The sequence below is a fragment of the Oncorhynchus clarkii genome, chromosome 23, assembly GCF_045791955.1.
Source record: "Oncorhynchus clarkii lewisi isolate Uvic-CL-2024 chromosome 23, UVic_Ocla_1.0, whole genome shotgun sequence".
Lineage (NCBI taxonomy): Eukaryota > Metazoa > Chordata > Actinopteri > Salmoniformes > Salmonidae > Oncorhynchus > Oncorhynchus clarkii.
Window position 1 is genome coordinate 172,441 of NC_092169.1, and position 15,472 is coordinate 187,912.

At 42.0% G+C, this 15,472-nt stretch overlaps 1 protein-coding gene across 1 annotated transcript in view; it reads right to left on the reverse strand.

Moving 5' to 3' along the window:
* LOC139381695 (AP-3 complex subunit mu-1-like) overlaps window positions 1-13,400 on the reverse strand; it is a 46,780-nt gene extending 33,380 nt beyond the window's left edge. Inside the window, exon 1 of the mRNA XM_071125401.1 lies at window positions 13,276-13,400. The gene's annotated coding sequence lies outside the window, so the exon portion shown is untranslated. The remainder of the gene's footprint in view (window positions 1-13,275) is intronic.
* Between the last annotated feature and the right edge of the window lie 2,072 nt (window positions 13,401-15,472).

Sequence of the window (15,472 nt, forward strand, 5' to 3'; positions counted from 1 at the left end):
TTATGCTCAAACCAGTGTGATTAGAAAGATTATTTAGAATGTCTAGTTGCAATTGACGCAACAGTCAGTATTTGAGCTAGCCACAGTTTTTTTCCACAGAAACATTTTGAATAAACACAGTCCTTATAAATGTATGTCCTGAATGTGACCGGTTTATTTTTGGATGCAATGTTCAGACATTCACAGAAATAGAGACAGCATACAAATCATGCAAACTGGAAAACACTAGTCCTAGCGCTAACTGAGGAAAGATTGACCTAACACAAGCAGTCATATTTAGAGAACACTCAGCTGATAGAAACCACAATATAAATGAGCTAATAGCAATTATTACTTATAATTAATCACATCACGGTTGAGCTCAACATTGATCTAAATAATTGAGTAAAACACTTTCTAAGAAATCAAAAGTCATCCGACGATGGGTAGTTTGTGCGCATCGCCATGTTTGTTTTTTCTTAACCAACCAAAGATATTAAAAGGAGACCAGATGAATTGGTCTGTTGGCATGATGCATGTTGAAGGGGGTGTGTCGTCTACGATCATTCACTTCCGGAAGTTTACTCAAAAGATGAGTGAACCATTCCTTCACCTCATTATAACATCTTTGGTCTGACTGACGTTTACGTGACACCCAGAATTTATTGTATAATGTCAACAAACATGGCACCACACATAGTTGGCAAATAGCTTAGCATTAATCAGAACAACAAAATACCCCAAAAGTATTTTACACACATCATAGGTGTCCATTACAATCTATGCAACAATCTAAACCAAAAAAGTGTGGAACAAATCAAAATGTATTTGAGATTATTCCAAGTAGCCACCCTTTGCCTTGATGACAGCATTGCACAGCTTCAACTGGAATGCTTTTCCAACAGTCTTGGAGTTCCCACATATCCTGAGCACTTGTTGGCTTCTTTTCCTTCACTCTGCGGTCCAACTCATCCCAAACCATCTTAATTGGGTTGAGGTCAGGGGATTGTGGTTGCCAGGTCATCTGATGCAGCACTCTCCTTCTTCGTCAAATAGCCCTTACACAGCCTGGAGGCTGGTTACTTGGTTACTACATGATTCCATATGTGTTATTTCATAGTTTTGATGTCTTCACTATTTTTCTACAATGTAAAAAATAGTAAGAATAAAGAAAAACCCTTGAATGAGTCAGTGTGTCCAAACATTTGACTGATAATCTACGTACATACATACATACTGTATGCTACAGTAGAAAAGACAACACGACATACAGAAAATAGGGCACTTACTTTGATAGGAACTCACACATGTCCCAAGTTATTAAGTTAAGTTTATTTGTCACGTGCGCCGAATATTACAGGTGTAGACCTTAGAGTGAAATGCTTACTTACAGGCTCTAAGCAATAGTGCAAAAAAAGGTGTTAGGTGAACAATAGGTAAGTAAAGAAATAAAACTGTGAAAAGACAAGCTATATACAGTAGCGAGGCTACATACACCTGTTAGTCAGGCTGATTGAGGTAGTATGTACACGTAGATATGCTTAAAGTGACTATGCATATAGGATGAACAGACAGTAGCGGGAGCATAAAAGAGGGGTTGGCGGGTGGTGGGACACAATGCAGATAGCCCGGTTAGCCAATGTGCGGGAGCACTGGTTGGTCGGCCCAATTGAGGTAGTATGTACATGAATGTATAGTTAAAGTGACAATGCATATACAGTGGGGAGAACAAGTATTTGATACACTGCTGATTCTGCAGGTTTTCCTACTTACAAAGCATGTAGAGGTCTGTAATTTTCATCATAGGGACGCTTCAACTGTGAGAGACTGTGAAATCCAGAAAATCACATTGTATGATTTTTAAGTAATTAATTTGCATTTTATTGCATGACATAAGTATATGATACATCAGAAAAGCAGAACTTAATATTTGGTACAGAAACCTTTGTTTGCAATTAAAGAGATCATACGTTTCCTGTAGTTCTTGACCAGGTTTGCACACACTGCAGCAGGGATTTTTGGCCCACTCCTCCATAAAGACCTTCTCCAGATCCTTCAGGTTTTGGATCTGTCGCTGCGCAATACAGACTTTCAGCTCCCTCCAAAGATGTTCTATTTGGTTCAGGTCTGGAGACTGGCTAGGCCACTCCAGGACATTGAGATGCTTCTTACGGAGCCACTCCTTAGTTGCCCTGGCTGTGTGTTTCAAGTCGTTGTCATGCTGGAAGGGCCAGCCACGACCCATTTTCAATGCTCTTACTGAGGGAAGGAGGTTGTTGGCCAAGATCTTGCGATACATGGCCCCATCCATCCTCCCCTCAATACGGTGCAGTCGTCCTGTCCCCTTTGCAGAAAAGCATCCCCAAAGAATGATGTTTCCACCTCCATGCTTCACGGTTGGGACGGTGTTCTTGGGGTTGTACTCATCCTTCTTCTTCCTCCAAACACAGCGAGTGGAGTTTAGACCAAAAAGCTCTATTTTTGTCTCATCAGACCACATGACCTTCTCCCATTCCTCCTCTGAATCATCCAGATGGTCATTGGCAAACTTCATACAGTCCTGGACATGCGCTGGCTTGAGCAGGGGGACTTTGCGTACGCTGCAGGATTTTAATCCATGACGGCGTAGTGTGTTACTAATGTTTTTATTTATTTATTTATTTACCTGAATAAAATGTATGATTGTGCAGTTGATACAATACATATCCTACTGCATGGCAGAATTATATATATTTTTTTTTACTGATTTGGTGCGTAATTGATCTAGCCTATACTCCAAAATTACTTTGAGTATGGACTGTATTATTATGCATTATGGATGGACTGGTTACCTTATGCTACACTCTAAACTTTATATCCATGAGTCTGGGACACAACATAGGCTATGCTAGGCTATGGTGTTGGTTCATTGATTGTGCAGGGTTGTTTACAGATTAAAGTGAATTTGTATTTGATTTTGAACAGCCTAGTAATAGGGCATGTATTTTCATAATTAATAGGCTAACACATTTACCTTTAGCTACAGAATATCTTTCACCATGCGTTTCCAGCTCCTTCTCTCTCTCCTTCATTCCTTTCTCAAGCAAGCAGAGAGAGGGACTGTCAACAGTTTAATTAAATATGTTTAGTTGTGAAAACATGTTACTATCGATGTTCCCAAAGAAATGTCACTTGGTTTCACAAATTAAGCTCTGGGTAGCTGCAGGAACAGGGTTGGAGAGCCCATAGCATACAGCGTTTACGCAGAATATCACCTGCCGCAACGGGAGAGGCTGCATGCTCCCGAAACAGTGGTTGATGCATGGAGTGTAATAACCAGAGTAGCCGCCTACACTCTCAGAAAAAAGGGTTATTTGTCTGTCCCAATAGGAGAACCTCTGTGAAAAGGGTTCTACATGGAACCCAAAAGGGTTCTACTTGAAGCCAAAAACGGTTCTTCAAAGGGTTATCCTATTTCACCTCATGAAACATGGGATCAACACTTTTGTTGCATTTCTATTTGTGTTCAGTATAGATTTTCTGCTTCACTTCAAAGGTTAGCAAATGTTCTCTCCATTGACCTCTGACCCCAGCTTTGTCCGTCTTTATCTTTTAGCTTTCTCTATTCATCTATTCCCCCAACCTTCTGGTATATTCCCATTCCTACCTTTGTCTACTGTATGTCTCTTTCACTCTCTCTCTTCCCAACTCTAGTCATCCACCCCCACATCTCTGCCCCTATTTCACCCTCTCTCAATCTCTCTCCATTTCTTTCCTCACCATCTGTAGCAGTGATGTCAGTTCTCATTCTCTTCATTTCTCCCTGCCAGATGGAGCCAGGGCTGTTGTATGGAGCTCCAGTAGTTTGTAGTGGAGTAATGAGTGCTCTGGCCTCTGAGTTTATCTTCATTAGCTCTATTTTATAGCCTGATGAGCAGCCTCTTCATCTCTAGATGGCATTACATCCCCATCACCCCTATAGAAACCAACCAGCCAGCCCCCCTAGCAGCCAACATGCCCCCTACACAACATTCTGGTGTACTTTAAATTTAGCCAACTCGTGACAGGGGAATGTGGACCTCACGATGCAGTTTGCTCACATGGAGCTTAATGTGGTCCTCATGGCGCAGCTCATTCATATAGACTCTATGTAAACTGGAAACTACAGTGCCTTGCGAAAGTATTCGGCCCCCTTGAACTTTGCGACCTTTTGCCACATTTCAGGTTTCAAACATAAAGATATAAAACTGTATTTTTTTGTGAAGAATCAACAACAAGTGGGACACAATCATGAAGTGGAACGACATTTATTGGATATTTAAAACTTTTTTAACAAATCAAAAACAGAAAAATTGAGTGTGCAAAATTATTCAGCCCCTTTACTTTCAGTGCAGCAAACTCTCTCCAGAAGTTCAGTGAGGATCTCTGAATGATCCAATGTTGAACTAAATGACTAATGATGATAAATACAATCCACCTGTGTGTAATCAAGTCTCCGTATAAATGCACCTGCACTGTGATAGTCTCAGAGGTCCGTTAAAAGCGCAGAGAGCATCATGAAGAACAAGGAACACACCAGGCAGGTCCGAGATACTGTTGTGAAGAAGTTTAAAGCCGGATTTGGATACAAAAAGATTTCCCAAGCTTTAAACATCCCAAGGAGCACTGTGCAAGCGATAATATTGAAATGGAAAGAGTATCAGACCACTGCAAATCTACCAAGACCTGGCCATCCCTCTAAACTTTCAGCTCATACAAGGAGAAGACTGATCAGAGATGCAGCCAAGAGGCCCATGATCACTCTGGATGAACTGCAGAGATCTACAGCTGAGGTGGGAGACTCTGTCCATAGGACAACAATCAGTCGTATATTGCACAAATCTGGCCTTTATGGAAGAGTGGCAAGAAGAAAGCCATTTCTTAAAGATATCCATAAAAAGTGTCGTTTAAAGTTTGCCACAAGCCACCTGGGAGACACACCAAACATGTGGAAGAAGGTGCTCTGGTCAGATGAAACCAAAATTGAACTTTTTGGCAACAATGCAAAACGTTATGTTTGGCGTAAAAGCAACACAGCTGAACACACCATCCCCACTGTCAAACATGGTGGTGGCAGCATCATGGTTTGGGCCTGCTTTTCTTCAGCAGGGACAGGGAAGATGGTTAAAATTGATGGGAAGATGGATGGAGCCAAATACAGGACCATTCTGGAAGAAAACCTGATGGAGTCTGCAAAAGACCTGAGACTGGGACAGAGATTTGTCTTCCAACAAGACAATGATCCAAAACATAAAGCAAAATCTACAATGGAATGGTTCAAAAATAAACATATCCAGGTGTTAGAATGGCCAAGTCAAAGTCCAGACCTGAATCCAATCGAGAATCTGTGGAAAGAACTGAAAACTGCTGTTCACAAATGCTCTCCATCCAACCTCACTGAGCTCGAGCTGTTTTGCAAGGAGGAATGGGAAAAAATGTCAGTCTCTCGATGTGCAAAACTGATAGAGACATACCCCAAGCGACTTACAGCTGTAATCGCAGCAAAAGGTGGCGCTACAAAGTATTAACTTAAGGGGGCTGAATAATTTTGCACGCCCAATTTTTCAGTTTTTGATTTGTTAAAAAAGTTTGAAATATCCAATAAATGTCGTTCCACTTCATGATTGTGTCCCACTTGTTGTTGATTCTTCACAAAAAAATACAGTTTTATATCTTTATGTTTGAAGCCTGAAATGTGGCAAAAGGTCGCAAAGTTCAAGGGGGCCGAATACTTTCGCAAGGCACTATATATCAAGAGGCTGCATTTATTGTAGCTGGGGATTTTAACAAAGTAAATTTGAGAACAATGCTACCTAAATTGTATCAGCATGTTCATTGCACGACAAGTAGGGCTAATACTCTCGACCACTGCTACTCTAACTTCCACGATGCATACAAAGCCCTACCCCGCCCTCCATCTGGCAAATCCGACCACGACGACATCTTGCTCTTCCCGGCTTATAGGCAGAAACTCAAACAGGATGTACCAGTGACGAGAACCATTCAACGCTGGTCTGACCAATCAAAAGCCATGCTTGTTTTGATTGTTTTGATCACGCTGACTGGAATATGTTCTGATCAGCCTCAGAGTTCAATATTGTCCTATACGCTGACTCGGTGAGTGAGTTTATAAATAAGTGCATTGGAGACGTCGTACCCACTGTGACCATTAAAACCTACCCTAACCAGAAACTGTGGATGATGTCGGCATTTGCGCAAAACTGAAAGCGTGATCCACCACATTTAACTTTGTAGGGATAGGGGGCAGTATTCGGAAGTTTGGATGACTGAGGTGCCCAAAGTAAACTGCCTGTTACTCAGGCCCAGAAGCTAGGATATGCATAGACATGGTATTATTGGATAGAAAACCCTCTAAAGTTTCCCAAAACTGTTAAAATAATGTCTGTGAGTATAACAGAACTGATTTGGCAGGTGAAACCAATCGCTTCCAGGAATATTTTTTTTTTTTAGGTCATTCGACTTTACAATGCTTTTCTATGGGAAAGCCTCATTATTAGGACCCAGATTGCAGGTCCTATAGTTTCCACTTGATGTCAAAAGTCTTTCGAAATTGTTAAATGTTTTTTTTTCTAATGAAGTATTCGTATTCTTTCTAAGTGTCACTCAGAAGGACACTTTTGGTGCGCGTGAATGACTGCGCGCTCCGTTGTTTTTCTCCGGTATTGGAAAATGGAGAATTTTATCGATTATTATTATTTTATCGATTATTTACATATTAGGGTACCTGAGGTTGGATTAGACATGTTGTTTGGGCCTCCCGGGTGGCGCAGTGGTGAAGGGCGCTGTACTGCAGCGCCAGCTGTGCCATCAGAGTCCCTGGGTTCGCGACCGGGAGGTCCGTGGGGCGACACACAATTGGCCTAGCGTCGTCCGGGTTAGGGAGGGCTTAGTCGGTAGGGATGTCCTTGTCTCATCGCGCACCAGTGACTCCTGTGGCGGGCCGGGCGCAGTGCGCGCTAACCAAGGTTGCCAGGTGCACGGTGTTTCCTCCGACACATTGGTGTGGCTGGCTTCCGGGTTGGATGCGCGCTGTGTTAAGAAGCAGTGAGGCTTGGTTGGGTTGTGTATCGGAGGACGCATGACTTTCAACCTTCGTCTCTCCCGAGCCCGTACGGGAGTTGTAGCGATGAGACAAGATAGTAGCTACTACAATAATTGGATACCATGAAATTGGGGAGAAAAATGGGTCAAATAAAAATTAAAAATAAATGTTGTTTGAAATGTATGGACCAAGTTTACAGGTTACTTTTTACATTCCTTTATAGGCATGTTGGGCGAGTTGGAACAGGTTTATTTCTGAATCAAACTCACCAAATAAACTGACATTTTTGGGATATAAAGAAGGACTTTATCGAACAAAACGACCATTCATTGTGTCTTCAAAAGGTAAGCGATTTATTTTATCGCTATTTATGACTTTCGTGATACATCTGCATGGTTGGAACTTGGTTATTTACCTCCGGTATTGAATATACTATTTTCCGTATTAAGTTATATAATTTATTAACATATTAGGGTACCTGAGGTTTGATTAGGAATGGTGTTTGACATGTTTGGACCAAGTTTATTGGTAACGTTTGGGATACATTTTGTATGCATTTTGAACGAGGGGAAACTGGTGGATTATTGAATGAAGCGCGCCAAATATACTTACTTTTTTGGGATATAAAGAAGGACTTTATCGAACAATAGGACCATTTGTTATGTAACAGGGACCCTTGTGATTGCAACCAGATGAAGATCTTCAAAGGTAAGGGATTAATATTATCGCTATTTCTGACTTTCGCGAACGTTCTGCTTGGTTGGAAAATGTTTTAATGCTTTTATATGTGGGGTGCTGTCCTCAGATAATTGCATAGTGTGCTTTTTTTTTGCTTTTTTCCTGCCAACGCCGCAGGATTAACAAGAAGTTTATCTTTTAACTTCTTGTAACTAGGGGGCAGTATTTTCATTTTTGGAAAAATAACATTCCCAAATGTAAACGGGCTATTTCGTCAGGACAAGATGCTAGAATATGCATATAATTGACAGCTTAGGATAGACAAAACTGTAAAAATATTGTCTGTGAGTATAACAGAACTGATATTGTAGGCGAAAGCCTGAGAAAAATCCAATCTGGAAGTGACTCATGTTTTGAAAGCTCTGTGTTCCGATGCATCCCTATTGAGCAGTGAATGGGCTATCAACCAGATTATTTTTTCTATGTATTCCCCAAGGTGTCTACAGCAATTTGACGTAGTTTTACTCGTTTATGTTGAAGAATGAGCGTAAGCGACTATATTGCGTAAGTGGTCACCTGATGGCTCTCAGAGTGATTCTTGAGTAAAATACAGAGGTAGCCATTTCTTCTCTCGGTCCTACTGAAAAGCCAATTGTCCCGGTGGATATATTATCGAATAGATATTTGAAAAACACCTTGAGGATTGATTATAAACAACGTTTGCCATGTTTCTGTCGATATTATGGAGCTAATTTGGAATATTTTTCGTGACCGCAATTTCCGGTCGATTTCTCAGCCAAACGTGAAGAACAAACGGAGCTATTTCGCCTACAAAAATAATATTTTTTGAAAAAAGGAACATTTGCTATCTAACTGGGAGTCTCGTGAGTGAAAACATCCAAAGCTCATCAAAGGTAAACAATTTAATTTGATTGCTTTTCGTGACCTGGTTGCCTGCTGCTAGCTAGGCAAAATGCTATGCTAGGCTATCGATAAACTTACACAAACACTTGTCTTGCTTTGTCTGGAAAGCATATTTTCAAAATCTGAGATGACAGGGTGATTAACAAAAGGCTAAGCTGTGTTTCAATATATTTCACTTGTGATTTCATGAATATAAATATTTTCTAGTAATATTTATGTCCGTTGCGTTATGCTAATTAGTGTCAGATGATGATTATGGGTAGTATCAAGAGGTTAAATGATGTATGACACTTGTATTTTCATGAAAGTTTAATATTAACATTTCTGTAATTGGAATTTGGCGCTCTGCAATTTCACCGGATGTTGTCGAGGTGGGTCGCTTGAGGCACGCCTAGCCCAAAGTTAACCATGGAAAGAGGTCTGGAGATATGGCTGAATATAAACCATGTAGTTATTCGCTCCCCAAGGTAATCAAACAGGCAAAATGGCTTAAGGACAACAAAGTCAAGGTATTGGAGTGGCCATCACAAAGCTCTGACCTCAATCCTATAGAAAATTTGTGGGCAGAACTGAAAAAGCGTGTGCAAGCAAGGAGGCCTACAAACCTGACTCAGTTACACCTGCTCTTTCAGGAGGAATGGGCCAAAATTCACCCAACTTATTGTGGGAAGCTTGTGGAAGGCTACCGGAAACATTTGACCCAAGTTAAACCATTTAAAGGCAATGCTACTGTCACATCCTGACCATAGAAAACCTGTATTTCCAATGTATCATACTTCAGGGCGTGACTAGGGTTTTTTGTTCTAATTTATATTTTCTATGTGGGTTTGATTTTCTATGTTGGGGATTTGTATGATTCCCAATTAGAGGCAGCTGGTTATCGTTGTCTCTAATTGGGGATCATACTTAAGTAGCATTTTTTCCACCCGTGGGTGATTTGGATATTGTTTGTTTAGTTGCCTGTTCGCACTGCATTGTCATCACGGTTCATTTATTCTTTATTGTTTTGTATTTGCTTAAGTTTCACTTTATTCATTAAAAGTATGTGGAACTCTACGTACGCTGCGCCTTTGTCCGACCATCATTTTTACGAACAACGTGACTGCTACCAAATACTAATTGAGTGTATGTAAACTTCTGACCAACTGGGAATAGAATCTGAAATAAATCATTCTCTCTACTATTTTTCTGACATTTCACATTCTTAAAATAAAGTGGTGATCCTAACTGACCTAAGACAGGACATTTTTACTAGGATTAAATGTCAGGAATTGTGAAAACTGAGTTTAAATGTAGTTGACTAAGGTGTATGTAAACTTCTGACTTCAACTGAATGTGGCAGGGTCTACAGTAAATCACGTACTACAATAACAAAAACAGCCACATCACGGATACCGACGTCACGCTTCCAGACGAACAAAACACCTTCTTTGCCCGCTTTGACGTAAATAAAACATTAAAACTTGTTAACCCTCGCAAGGCTGCTGGCACAGACGGCATCCCTAGCCACATCTTCAGAGCATGCACAGACCAGCTGGCTGGTGCATTTAACCTTTCTGGTGCTTGCGTTCCGCTAGCGACCCACCTCAACAACATCCGGTGAAATTGCAGAGTGCCACATTCAAAATACAGAAATAGTCATAAATAACATTTACAAAAATACAAGTGTTAAACATCGGCTTAAAATGAACTTCTTGTTAATCCAGTCGCTTTTTCAGATTTCAAAAATTCTTTACTGCGAAAGCATACCATGCTGAGTACAGCGCCCCGCTTACAAAAGCATACAAACATTTTCCAACCAAGTAGAGGAGTCATGAAAGTCAGAAATAGTGATAAAATGAATCACTTATCTTTGAAGATCTTCATCTGGTTGCAGTCACAAGAGTCCCAGCTACACAATACATTTTTGTTTTGTTCGATAAAGTCCCTCTTTTATATCCCAAAAACTCAGTTTTGTTGGCGCGTTTTGTTGAGTAATCCACTGGCTTCTATAGACAGGAGTGTGCTTTTCCAAATGATGTTCAATCAAATGAATTTACCACAGGTGGACTCTATCAAGTTGTAGAAACATCTCAAGGATGATAAATGGAAACAGGATGAACCTGAGCTAAATTTCAAGTGTAAATAAGGTCTTTCTGTTTTAAATTTTTAATACATTTACAAACATTTCTAAAAAGCTGTTTTCCCTTTGTCTTTATCGGGTATTGTGTGTAGATTGCTTTGAAATTATTACATTACAAATCTAGTAAATCCCAGGAATTTCACACAAATTAAATTTTCTTGCCAGTCGAGTGTCTCTCTGGCTATACTATTTTATTCTCCTGTGCATGTCTTCCTTGTTTGGGTGTGTCGTCACTTGGCTGTACCAGTGGCTATTACCAACTTATCACCCTCTACTGTCCCAGTGTAATATTTCTGCTTTACCCTTTTTTTCAAGCAAACGTATTTTTAGGGAGCATGCAAACACACTCATTCGGTTCACAGCCGAACTGAATTATACTGAGGCCTTTACTCTGCTTATCTGAATTGACGTAATGTCAAAATCAAAGTAAGCATATGACGATTAAACCACCTGGTTTTCTGAACAATCTTTCAAATTACTATACACAGTAATCATATTATAGTGTGCATGTAACCGTACTCAGTCAGTCAGTCTCCCTCATGCTCTCTGCTTGATACCATGCCTTACTTACCTATTATTGCTCTGTAAAAAGACCCTATTAAAGCCTGCTGGAGTCAGGCCTACAAGTCCTTGGTAAGAAACACCAGACCAGGTCCTCAATCTCTTTGCTCCATCTCTCAGGATTATCGAAAACCACTAAATTGGTAAATGGGGGGAGAAGTTTTCCTGGCTACTTTGGGTAGAACCAGCTTGGGGGAGCTGTGGAGTGTCAGGAGCTGTGGGGTGCCAGAAGCTCTGAGTTGGCAGGGGTACGGGTAACGTTAGAGGGTGTTGGAAGAGATGGAACTCCAGCCTGTGAAGTTCTGCAATGGACCATGTGTGGGAGCCCACTACTCTGCATGTCTGGCTGCTAGTGAAGTGGAAAGGGGCCAGGCTGGGCTGGGCCAGGGTTGTGGTGAGGTGAGCAGTCGGTTGGAAATGAGGGGTAGTATGGGGATGTGGAGGGGTTAGTGACCCCCAACCAGCACAATGTGAAAGAGGAATTGATGCAGACACAAATTACTTTAGCATGTGAATGAACGATCACTTCATTTGGCACTAATCCCTGGACCCTTCCCTCCCTCTAGCCCAACTCTGTGTCTGTCCATTCCAACACTTTATCTCCACTTTGGAAAGAGAGCAGTTCACCGAATAAGCAGTCACTGAGTTTTACATTTTAATGTGGAAATGTTGGGTCTTATTACTGGAATTTGAGTTGGCAAAAAATAAGCCTACTGTATACCGAAATTAGGAATTGTTGTAATGTAATGCTTTGTGTTGCACTTTAATTTTAACAGGCAATTTAACAGACATTTCAGACAATGTGCAATAAATCACCAGCCCGCTGTCTTTGCACAGCTGTCAAGCGTTATTCCCATTCACACACAGTAAACACACTTGACTGCATCTTGCATTCCTTCCGTGCTGGGGAAAAAGGGGGGAAAGCATGCAATTTTTCCTGAGAGAATGACCATGGTGTCTGTTGGGCTTTCCTTTAGTGAAATGCCAGTTTTGTAATTTATGAAGAGGAAGCATGTTAGCCCTGCATTATGTTATCTCTGGTTCATCCACCCCCCCTGAAGGCAGTTCACGACCTCCATGGTTGAGATATAGCCCACAAGGGTGTTCTGTATGTGTTTGTGTCTGACACTGTTCCTTCTATAGCAGTGGCTGGTTGGCAGTTGTGGTTGTTGATAGTGATGGGATTGTGGCTAGTCTACTCTACTCAAACCCAGCCTCCCTCCCCTCTTTACCCTCCTAACCCGTTGGAGTAGGGTAGATGATTCAGTAGTTCTCGCTGTGAATGTCTCCTTTTGTCCCCCTATCTGTCTGTCAGAACGCTAGCTAGCGTTGCACTCAATGCACTGTGCGAAGATAAATATTTAGGGTTGTTTTTCCCCTCATTATGCTTGTTGGGCATTGTGTTGAATAACGCGTGATTAGAGGGGTCACCCACAGAGCGGTTCTAGTATCAGGGAGAGGGATTCACTGAATTGTCTGGAGTTGTAGGTTTCGTGGCTTTTTCAAACATAATATTAATCTGACATCTTAACCTCACTGTTGACCCCTCACTGACTCCATAGCCTCTTAACCCCATATTGCTTTTAATTTCCCTTAAGTTAAAATACCCTCCAGTCAAAAAGACAGTTTGCATCCCAAATAGCACCAAATCACATGCTGTCACGCCCTGGCCATAGAGAGTATTTTATTATCTATTTTGGTTGGGCCAGGGTGTGACTAGGGTGGGCATTCTAGTTGCTTTATTTCTATGTTTTCTGTTTCTATGTTTGGCCGGGTATGGTTCTCAATCAGGGACAGCTGTCTATCTTTGTCTCTGATTGGAAATCATACTTAGGCAGCCTGTTTTTCAACCTTAGTTGTGGGTAGTTGTCTTTGTTAGTGGCCTGTAATTGTTGGCAACATTTTAAGTAAAGAGAAAATGTACGCTCACCATGCTGCACCTTGGTCCAGTCATGTCCCTGATGACTTTCGTGACAGAACTACCCACCACAAACGGACCAAGTGCCGTGGCCGGGAGGAGCAGCGTTTTCTGGAGAAATGGACATGGGAGGAGATCTTGGAAGGCAAGGGACCCTGGGCAAAAGCTGGAGAGTATCGGCGTCCAAGGGAGGAGATAGAGCGGCGCAGGCACGGGAGGCAGCCCAAAAACATTTTTGGGGGGAGGCACAGGGAGATTGGCTGAGTCAGGTTGGATTCCTGAGCCAACTCCTGGTGCTAACCGTAGGGAGCGTGGTACTGGTCAGGCACTGTGTTATGCGGTGGAGCGTTCACACTGCATTCCAGCTCCCCGCATTTGCCCGGGCTAGAGTGGGCATCCAGCCAGGACGGATGGTGCCGGCTCAGCGTGCCTGGCCTCCAGTGCAGTGCGTCTCTTTGGCCCAGGATATCCTGCGCCGGCTCTGCGTTCTGTGCACCCTATTCCCTATATAGTGCACTACTTTTGTCCAGACCAGACCTTGTCCAAAGTAGTCCACTAAAAAGGGATTAGGGTGCCAGTTGCGAAGCAGTTCTGTCACACAACACAGCAGGGGAGAATCAAAGACTAATATGCTTTATCATTGGCTACACTTCAGTGGGAATGGATCTGTGAGGGAGATTCTCACTGCTTCATGTTGTCAATCTGATATTTGTGTGGGGAAATACGAATGTGTTCTTTACTGACTCACATGGTTAGATGAAGGTTAAATAAAAAAAAGTGCTGCAAGGGAAGTTTAGCCATGCTTCCATAGAATCTGCCGGTCTCATTTCATTACGTCATCAATACATGCCAGTATGGCAGATTAATCTGATATAACGACAATTATGTGCTATTTTTGTCAAATCTTCCGACTAGATAATCGTTGGGTCAAAACTGCATAGGAATTTTGCTCGGTGTTGCTACCATTGCAACTCTTTTCAGGGCAGTTTCTATTCTGGATATTAGATTCCCCTGACACACAGAGCAACTAATGGAGAGTCCAGATAGCCCTTGAATTCCTCTTTATGCGCTCCTCTGACAGCCTGAGTGGTCCTTTAACTGGGAAAGTCAATATAGTCTCCCTGGCTTTGTCTGATGCTTGCTAGATCCATTAACATCACAGTTGGATACTGTGATTGTGTGTTCCGTTAGAAAAGTCACACAGGAATACCACTTAACTTAATTTTTATTTCTCTCTCTCTCTCTCTCCTAACAGGACTGGAAAGTGGGGGTGTGACCCTGAATGAGCCAACCACGGAGATCGAGAGCTCTGCACCAGTGATGTTGCGGTGCCACATTGACGGACACCCGCAGTGAGCCCCACCTCTTCCTTCACCTTGAGTTCAGAGTTCAAAAGGGTGCCTGTGTCTCATGTACATACAACAACCGTACTGAAAAACTGCTCTGGCCCCCATACTGAAAATACAAAAGGTCTCCCTCCTGACCTTTCTCATGGCCTCCTCACCCCTCTTTCATGTTAAGTAAAGGGTTAACACACACATTAGCATGAGCCAGGCAACAGTGTGACATTAATAAATCACAAAAGAAAGGTTATGGCGTGTTAGCAGGAGAGCTTTTCATAAATATTTCCACACCTGCCATGGTGTGTTTAGTTACCTGCTTGACCTGTTAGAGGCTAGGCCAGGCGGCACTATGAGATTTGTTCTGCAGTGAGTGTGTAGCTGTAGACCATTCGTGTGGAGAGCGAGAAAGGGTTGTTCGGGCTGTCCGCATAGGAGAACTCTTGCAAGAACCAGTTTTGGTTCCAGGTAGAACCCTCTAGGTAGAACTCTTCCATGTAGGACCCTTTCCACAGAGAGTTCTACATGGAACACAAAAGGGTTCTCCTATGGAGACAGCCAAAGAACCCTTTTGGAACCCTTTTTTTTCTTAAGCGTGTATAATGTGATTACCACAGGCCTTACCGGTGTGTAAGTATCCACCTCCACAGCCAACCACTCACACACACACTCTAAATCACACCAATCCACTTATTGTACAGGTACTGTAAATATAAACATTAGCCCCCTCAGTTCATTCCCCCAAATTCTGTTGAACTGTATCAGTCCATGTATTTATGTCCTGGTTTCTGTATACATTTTAGCTCATTATATAGAATATGCATCTCATGTATGTGTGTGTGGAAATGTGCCCCTGAGCACACTACCAC